The sequence below is a fragment of the Oncorhynchus mykiss genome, chromosome 10, assembly GCF_057628025.1.
Source record: "Oncorhynchus mykiss isolate SJ-2025 chromosome 10, ASM5762802v1, whole genome shotgun sequence".
NCBI classification, from domain to species: Eukaryota; Metazoa; Chordata; class Actinopteri; order Salmoniformes; family Salmonidae; genus Oncorhynchus; species Oncorhynchus mykiss.
In genome coordinates this window covers 25810085-25819474 of record NC_143031.1, presented here as the reverse complement: position 1 = coordinate 25819474, position 9390 = coordinate 25810085, and the positions used below count along the sequence as shown (strand labels likewise).

Genomic DNA, 9390 nt, shown 5'->3' with positions numbered 1-9390 from the left:
ATGGCTGAACAGATAGCAGATAAACCCAAGAGGTCTGCTCTAAACCAACTTACCAGGACCCTCCTGCGTAAATACAACTGTGGAGTCAGACTTGTTCAGAACTGTACCAGTCCCACGCTCATCCACATAGACCTCATAATGCAGTCTGTGCTTGATGTGGTAAAAAACCCTATATAGCTTTATCTAAATAATTAATTATTTAAGTCTAAAATACAATATGATTACCTGCCATGCTTCTGGTAATATGTAATACAGGAAATGAAAACATCGTTGATGTTGCTCAATTACAATTTTTTTGGTATGAAATATTAATCTTGTAAATACATTTTGACCTTTTGTAGCTACACATTTCAATGGTCTGTACAAATAATTTACACCCAAAAATGTAACAAAAAAGTAATACTCAATAATAGATGTTTTGAAAATCTACTTTTTACATGATGGAAAGACCCAGCTACCACAAGCATTTGGTACCGGCAGGTTGGTATGAATTGTGTTCTTCTATTGGTGTTAAACATACTATTCTTAATGTTCATGCAACGTAAAACCATCACTGGCCCCATCCACAAATAGGAATATTTAAAAATGTAATTACTTTGATTACCCCTTCAAGGAATAATCACGTCTACGCATTATATTTATAGTTTCAATGGAGTGGTGGAGTGAGCCATTAAAAAAAAACATGAAAATAAAATCAGGATGAGGAGAATCGCATTAGGGTTCATTTGTTTGGTGGGGCCAGCGGACATGAGTCTCTAGGCTCATTCTCCATTCACTTTAATGCAATTGCAACACCATTGTTGACTTTGCTTATTTTCCCATCTGCCGCTTGTCCTTGTGCCATTGATTGAGCGCCAGAAAATACACCTAAAGTCAAGCATCAAATTTTCAGTATTTTTTTCAAAAACCCTGAATGACAATGCCGTTGGTGTACTTATACAAATGCAATGTTCTCTTCAGATATTTGAATATGAGGGAATGAGGCACAGAAATGTCTGTTTTGCATTATTCTTTTCCACCCAATATACACATTATGTCTGACTTAACATGAATACCACGTTTAGCTGTTTCTACGAATCCTGTGTCTGTGTTCCATGTTTCATTTCAGTTACATAATATATTTAAAGCTTCTGCATGGTTTTCACATGGCTGTCTGTCTGAAAGACAGGGAGCCTGCTTCAGCCAATGTGTCTTCAGCCTTGTCTGGCATGCAACAATTGAATGCCAAAACAGTCAGGCCACCATTTGTCATGTACTTCATATAACTGGTCTTGTGATGTATTTCCTGTTTATGAGTTCTTGGTGTGGGATCCTGAGGAGTTTGACGGGATCACTGAGATCTCTCTGCCCTCTGAAGCTATATGGGTGCCCGATCTCATCAGTGAATTGTAAGAATTGCTACTATGTATTCCTGTTCAAATTTCATAACATGTCATTGGATTACTCAATACACTCGGTCTCTTCGCAGAAATGTTCAACATTTGTCCTTTTATTTTAAATGACAGACTGAAAAGGAAGTGTGTTGACCAGGGTCAGAGTGTCTCATGTTCAACATACAGTACTGTAAGCAGCTGGAACTCTTGTCTTCCCCATAAGTCGTGTTCTTCCCCCTGTTAGTGTGGATGTAGGGGAGTCCCCTGCCATCCCCTATGTGTATGTCAACTCATCGGGGATGGTGAAAAACAACAAGCCTATCCAGGTGGTGTCTGCGTGTGACTTGGAGTTGTAAGCCTACCCCTTTGACAAGCAGAGCTGCACTCTGACCTTCCGCAGCTGGCTTCACTCAGGTTAGCATAGAGAGCTGTAAACACGCTAACATACCCAGTCAAATGACTATACATCTGGATATGCACAGATGTGGCTAAAACACACAATTAGAAGTGCAAAATTACAATGGCATACCTTTCGATACACAAAATACATGCATAAAGCTATGGCACATACAGTATTAAGTACACAAACACGAGCACATAAAACCCATACAGCTGGTAATTTAATATTGTATCAAATCAATAGCAGGTCATATTGACTGAGTGTCATTAAGTCTTAGTAAACTCTCTCCCTGACCTCTACCATCATGTATGCAGTGAGTGAGGAGAACCTGACTCTGTGGAGGAGTGCGGAGGACATCGCCAATGATCAGAAGTCGTTTATGGACGATGGCGAGTGGGAGCTGATGTCTGTGCCCTCCCACTACTGGCAGCTCCGGCTGGATGGCAGAGACTATGCACACATCCAGTTCAACGTGTGTGCCTACTGTTACCAGATCTAGGTCTTTCTTTGTTTCTCTTCAGATACTTGATTTGAAGGAAAGTATTTGAAGAAATACAAATATGACCTATATGTCTAGTGCCAACTGTATCCACATATACAGCAATACATATCCAGTCAGTTAATATGTGAGTAGGTGTGTTAGTGAGATGTTCTATATGGGTTGATGTCTATCCAACAGGAAACAAAAATGTACACACTTCTCTTGTAGGGAGACTGTGACTGTACAATGACAACTAAATCAGATTGAGTATCGACAGGAGGTTTTTAGCCATCCCCTCCTCCTGGTACTCCTGTTGTGAAGGTGTTAAAGAGATCAGCCAGGGCTTCACGGACAGGATTAAGCGCTAATGCTAATAGATGAGGATGAGGCGCGTCCAGCATGCTGAGAGAGAGAGGCACCATAATGAGGCTGTCTCTGTGGCAGCTGATCAATGGCCGTCTTGTTCTGCCGGAGAAATGGGCCCTGGGCCTGGTGCAGGTGGGGGAGAGACTGCCTGCGAGGATAGGCTAGGCGGGGTTCTGTTGTACATTCAGCTCAGGAGGGCACTTAATGATGGAGTGTCGATCCAGCAGGGCTCATTGGGTTACCTTTACACTACTGCTCATTGTGAAAGCGGTTAAGGGGATTCATGTGTTTTGGGGTACTGGAAGAGGACAGGAAGGTAATACTGTGGAATATGGTTTTCTTGTGGGTTCAGTTGGAAAAAAGTACAGTTGACATCTAAAGCTAAAATGGGGCAGATTTAGGTTTAAGTTAGTGAAGGGAAAAACATTTATTTCTCAATTTCTCACCTATAGGGGAGTTCAAACACATTTTTGACCCACGTGTGACATGAAATAATAGAAAAGTAAAACTCTCTCTCCCTATTTTTCACTCCCTCTCACCCTCTCACTCGTCAGGTGTTAATCCGCCGGCGCCCCCTGCTGTACGTGGTGCGTCTGCTCATCCCCAGCATCTTCCTCATGGTGGTGGACGTCATCAGCTTCTACTTGCCGCACAACAGTGGCACGCGCACTTCAAGACCAGCATCCTCCTGGGCTACACTGTCTTCAGGGTAAACCTGATGGACGAGATGCCTGCCACCACCATCAGAACACCACTCATGGGTATCTTACAACAGCTCCTCTCCTCATCTTTTGTTTCAAATGTTCTCATATTGTTTGACACACCAAGCTTGCCCTTCATACCCAGCCAAATGAGATGGTTTAGGATGAGTTGGACCGCAGAGTGAAGGAAAAGCAGCCAAGAAGTGCTCAGCATATGTGGGAACTCGTTTAAGACTGTTTGAAAAGCATTCCTCATGAAGCTGGTTGAGATAATCCCAAGAGTGTGCAAAGCTGTCATCAAGGCAAAGTATGTCTACTTTGAAGAATCTAAAATCTAAATATATTTTGATTTATTTAACACTTTTTTGGTTACTGGATGATTCAATGTGTTATTTCATAGTTTTGATGTCTTCACTATTATGCTACAATGTAGAAAATAGTAAAAATAAAGAAAAACTTGAATGCGTCTGTGTGTTCAAACTTTTGACTGGTACTGTATTTCTGATCTAAGACATGTTCTGTAAAAATTAAGATTAGTCTTTTTCTAACAGGTCTGTTGTTGATGTTTGGTGTTCTCCATCTTATAGGTGTGCTCTTTGCGGTGTGCATGGCGCTTCTGGTGCTGAAACTATCCATCTCCATATTTGTAGTGAAGCTCCTCTACCACAATGAGAAGGAGGTCAAGGAGATGTCAGTGTCTGCCTGTCTCCTCGATAAGTACGGCTCGTCCAGCCAGACCTTCCTCGAGAGCAACTTCACCTCTGTCAAAACACTAAATGATGTGGATCAGTGTGGGGGTGAGAGGGGACCTGTGTTTGGATGCTTTGTATTTCTTGGTCATAGGACACAAGAGTGTGACTGGGTATTAGGACCCAACGTTTAGCAGGTGGTGGTTTTCCTAACTTTCCACAGATTTCTTATTCTATTTGATATGTAATGGCCAGCTCTGACACCTTTTCATGTTGACAACAACTCTATGTTCCTCTGTATTAACATCAAAAGGATCAGAGAGAAAATACACCTTTACAGTATGTCTAGACATACTAGTGGCAAGAAGAAGTATGTGAACCCTTTGGAATTACCTGGACTTCTACATACATTTGTTATACAATGTGATCTGATCTTCATCTAAGTCACAACAATAGACAAACACAGTCTGCTTAAACTAATAAAACACAAACAATTATACGTTTTAATGTCTTTATTGAACTCACCATGTAAACATTTAGAGTGCAGGTTGGGAAAAGTATGTGAACCCTTAGATTTAATATATTATTTGGCAGCAATAACCTCAACCAAACATTTTCTGTAGTTGCGGATCAGACCTGCTCAATGGTCAGAAGTAATTTTGGACCATTCCTCTTTGCAAAACTGTTTCAGTTCAGCAATATTCTTGGGATGTCAGGTGTGACCCGCTCTTTTGAGGTCATGCCACAGCATCTCAATTGGGTTGAGGTCAGGACTTTGACTGGGCCATTCCAGGAGGGGTATTTTCTTCTGTTGAAGCCATTCTGTTGTTGATTTACTTCTATATTTTGGGTCGTTGTCCTGTTGCATCACCTAACTTCTGTTGAGCTTCAATTGGCAGACAGAGAGTAGCAACAGTGCTGAACTTTCTCCATTTATAGACATTTTGTCTTATTGTAGACTGATGAACATCAAGGCTTTTAGAGATACTTTTGTAACCCTTTCCAGCTTAATGCAAGTCAACATTTCTTAGTCTTGGGTCTTCTGAGACCTCTTTTGTTTGAGGCATGGTTCACATCAGACAATGCTTCTTGTGAATAGCAAATTCAAATTTAGTGAGTTTTTTTTATAGGGCAGGGCAGCTCTAACCAACATCTCCAATCTTGTCTCAATGATTGTACTCCAGGTTAGCTGACTCCTGACTCAAATTAGCTTTTGGAGAAGTCTTTAGCTTAGGGGTTCACATAATTTTTCCAACCTACACTGTGAATGTTTAAATGATGTATTCAGTATAGACAAGAAAAATACAATCATTTGTGTGCTATTAGTTTAAGCAGACTGTGTTTGTCTGTTGTTGTGACTTAGATGAAGATCAGGTCTAATTTGATTACCAATTTATGCAGAAATCCAGATCATTCCAAATGGTTCACATACTTGCCACTGTATTCAATCAACAGTTTGACTTTTATTTAATTTACTTGTTAAGATTGCATTGTAGCAACAGAATATCTTCTCTTCGGACATTCAAGTGTCCAACCCCATCATAACCCCACCTACATGTTGTCCCTCCAGGCTTTGAGTTTGACCTGGCTCCAGAGGAACTGCTGTCTCTGAGCGAGCCCCAGGAGAGTACTCCTCGGCTGGAGAGTATTCTCCAGGAGGTGGTGGCCCTGAGGCTCTACCTGCAGGAGGGAGAGAGTGACGACTAAGCCCAGGTTGACTAGGTGGCCCTCTGCTGCAAGGTGGACCTCCTCCTGTTCCGAGTCTACCTGCTAATCCTGGTTGTCTACACCAGCACTCTGCTGCTACTGTGGGCCATCTGGAGCTCTGCATAAGGATAGAAGGGGAGAAAAACTTTGTTCGAATGCATTTATTTTGCTCTAATGAAATGTTAAAAGTCAATTAAGGGTTATTGATGTGGTTGAGCCGACCCCCCCCCCCCCCCCCCCCTTGTCCCCACTTCTTCTTTTGATACAGTAACAGCTATTTAATTTAATCAATACTGTATTGTCATGTACTATTGGAAGATTGCCCAATACATAAATACAGACTCATGTATTAACATATTCATTCTGATGTGTTTCATAAAAATATATATCTTGCTCATGTTCTCTGGGCACATTCTGTTACATCAATGCTATGTTATTCTACATGAACTTTAATCACCATGCTCCCCTGAAACTTGTACAAAATCAATAAAGCACATTCAAAGTCTAGCTTAGGCAACTGCATTTCATGTTGGCTCACTCATAGTCGTAAAAAAGATACATGAGTTACTCATAACTTTGGATGGCAACGATCTATGCAAACAGAATTTTCCCTTGAATACCAGACATTTGCTTTGAGCAGATCACGTTACAACCCATTGTATGGCCACCTCCTTGAGTTGAGGAAATAAATTAATGCTGGTTATTGTTTGCTGAAAATGTTATGTTGTTCATTCATATTTGTGATGTAACTTCTTAGTCCACTTCATATCAAACAAGTCATGTTGCTAGCCTACAAATACATTCATATTTTCAACTGTGGCACTTGGTTTGATTATGTATCCTGTTTTTAGCTAGAGTTGTGCAGGGATATATTGAACAACAGTACTAGTTAAAGTTTGGACACACCTACTCATTCAAGGGTTTCTTTATGTTTTACTATTCCCTACCTTGTAGAATAATAGTGAAGGCATCAAACTATGAAATAACACATGTGGAATCATGTACTAACCAAAACCAAAAAAGTGTTAAACAAATCAAAATATATTTTATATTTGAGATTCTTCAAAGTAGCCACCCTTTGCATTCATGACAGCTTTGCACACTCTTGGCATTCTCTCAACCAGCTTCATGAGGTAGTCATCTGGAATGCATTTCAATTAACAGGTGTGCCTTCTTAAAAGTTAATTTGTGGAATTTCTTTCCTTCTTGATGCGTTTGAGCTAATCAGTTGTGTTGTGACAAGGTAGGGTTGGTATTCAGAAGATAGCCCTATTTGGTAAAATCCAAGTCCATAATATGGCAAGAACAGCTCAAATAAGCAAAGAGAAATGACAGTCCATCATTACTTTAAGACATGAAGGTCAGTCAATGCAGAAACAATTTCAAGAACATTCAAAGTGCAGTTGCAAAAGCCATCAAGCGCTATGATGAAACTGGCTCTCATGAGAACCGGCTCTCACGAGGACCGCCACAGGAAAGGAAGACCCAGAGTTACCTCTGCTGCAGAGGATAAGTTCATTAGAGTTAACTGGCTCTCACGAGGACCGCCACAGGAAAGGAAGACCCAGAGTTACCTCTGCTGCAGAGGATACGTTTATTAGAGTTAACTGGCTCTCACGAGGACCGCCACAGGAAAGGAAGACCCAGAGTTACCTCTGCTGCAGAGGATACGTTTATTAGAGTTAACTGGCTCTCACGAGGACCGCCACAGGAAACGAAGACCCAGAGTTACCTCTGCTGCAGAGGATCAGTTCATTAGAGTTAACTAGCTCTCACGAGGACCGCCACAGGAAAGGAAGACCCAGAGTTACCTCTGCTGCAGAGGATAAGTTCATTAGAGTTATCTGCACCTCAGATTGCAGCCCAAATAAATGCTTCACGGAGTTCAAATAACAGACATCTCAACATCAACTGTTCAGAGGAGACTGTGTGAATCAGGCCTTCATGGTCGAATTGCTGCAAGGAAACCACTACTAAAGGACACCAATAATAAGAAGAGACTTGCTTGGGCCTAGAAACATGAGCAATGGACATTAGACCAGTGGAAATCTGTCTTTTAGTCCAAATTTGAGGTTTTGGTTCCAACCACTTGTCTTTGTGAGACGCAGAGTAGGTGAACGAATGATCTCTAAATGTGTGGTGCCCACCGTAAAGCATGGAGGAGGAGGTGTGATGTTGTGGGGGTGCTTTGCTGGTGATATGTCATCCCATCTTGTTTGGGCTTAGTGGGACTATAATTTGTTTTCAACAGCACAATGACCCAACACACCTGTAGGCTGTGTAAGGGCTATTTGACCAAGAAGGAGAGTGATGGAGTGCTGCATCAGATGACCTGGCCTCCACAATCACCTGACCTCAACCCAATTAAGATGATTTGGGATGAGTTGGACCGCAGAGTGAAGGAAAAGCAGACAACAATTGCTCAGCATATGTGGGAACTCATTGAAGACTGTTGGAAAAGCATTCCAGGTAAAGCTGGTTGAGACAATGCCAAGAGTGTGCAAAGCTGTCATCATGGCAAGGGTGGCTACCTTGAAGAATCTAAAATACAAAATAGATGTTGATGTATTTTTTGGTTACTACATGATTCCATATGTGTTATTTCATCGTTTTGATGTCTCCACTATTATTCTACAATGGTAGAAAATAGTACAAATAAAGAAAAACCCATGAATGACTAGGTGTGTCCTAAATTTTTGACTGCTACTGTATTTTAAAGGATCCAGCTAGTACAATGAGTAATGACTGATTTGCTCTTAGTAGCTACATATTTTCAAGCGTTTTTGTGTGTCATTAATGGACATGATTTTTCAACAAAGTTTTATCTCTGTAGTCCCCCAAAACATTAATTGTTGATGTGTTTAATTGTTGATATATGCAGTAGGCATGTTTTTTATCCAAAGATGACGCATGTGTTTTCGCAGCAGTGTGTATCATCTATCCATGTAACATCAACTGTATCAGCAGGATCCTATCACATAATAAAAGTCATAGATTCAATTTCGTTGTAGATTGCAGTACATATTCCCCCAACATAAGCAGTTTAAGAAATCAATGAACTAAATGACGTCTAAGATCAGTATCAAATGTCAGTTGGATCTTGTTAGTGAGATAAGAGAAAACCGACCTGCACTTAAACTCCCATATGAAAACCAAGCTGCCAGAGAAAATATGCCTATGCTCCTCTGTTTGTTCAGGAAATCAATTTCTTAATGCAGGATCTTTTTTGAGAGAAATCATATCTCCACAGTAAGCTTATAAAATACATTGAGGATTCAGTTGGAGGAAAAAATCTGATATACCACACGAAACTTGATCCATACACAGACATCTGTTAGGCTACACGTCCAGATACTGTAAACTTGGATAGGCCTGAGTGCTCCGAGTTATCTGCTCAGGACATGTGATGACATGAGATAACCTCAGCTGCTTCCAATCCCCATCATAAAATCCCCGATGGACACACCCTCGTATTCATAGTTACATCAGCTGGCTAAGGCAGCGTCATGCAGAATTAAACTTAATTTAACTAATACATGATACTGTAGACATTAGGCTACAGTGGACACCCCTGAATATGGGTCTCGGCGGCGCCAGTAGACTGCTGTATCTCAAAACTGAGCACTGCTCATTATAGACAAGCTCAAGGCAGAGAAGTGAAACATAGTGCAGA

General features: G+C 41.0%; 1 pseudogene; it reads left to right on the top strand.

The window, feature by feature from the left end:
* Positions 1–5905, top strand: LOC110534871 (5-hydroxytryptamine receptor 3A-like; annotated as a pseudogene).
* The last annotated feature ends 3485 nt before the right edge of the window (positions 5906–9390 follow it).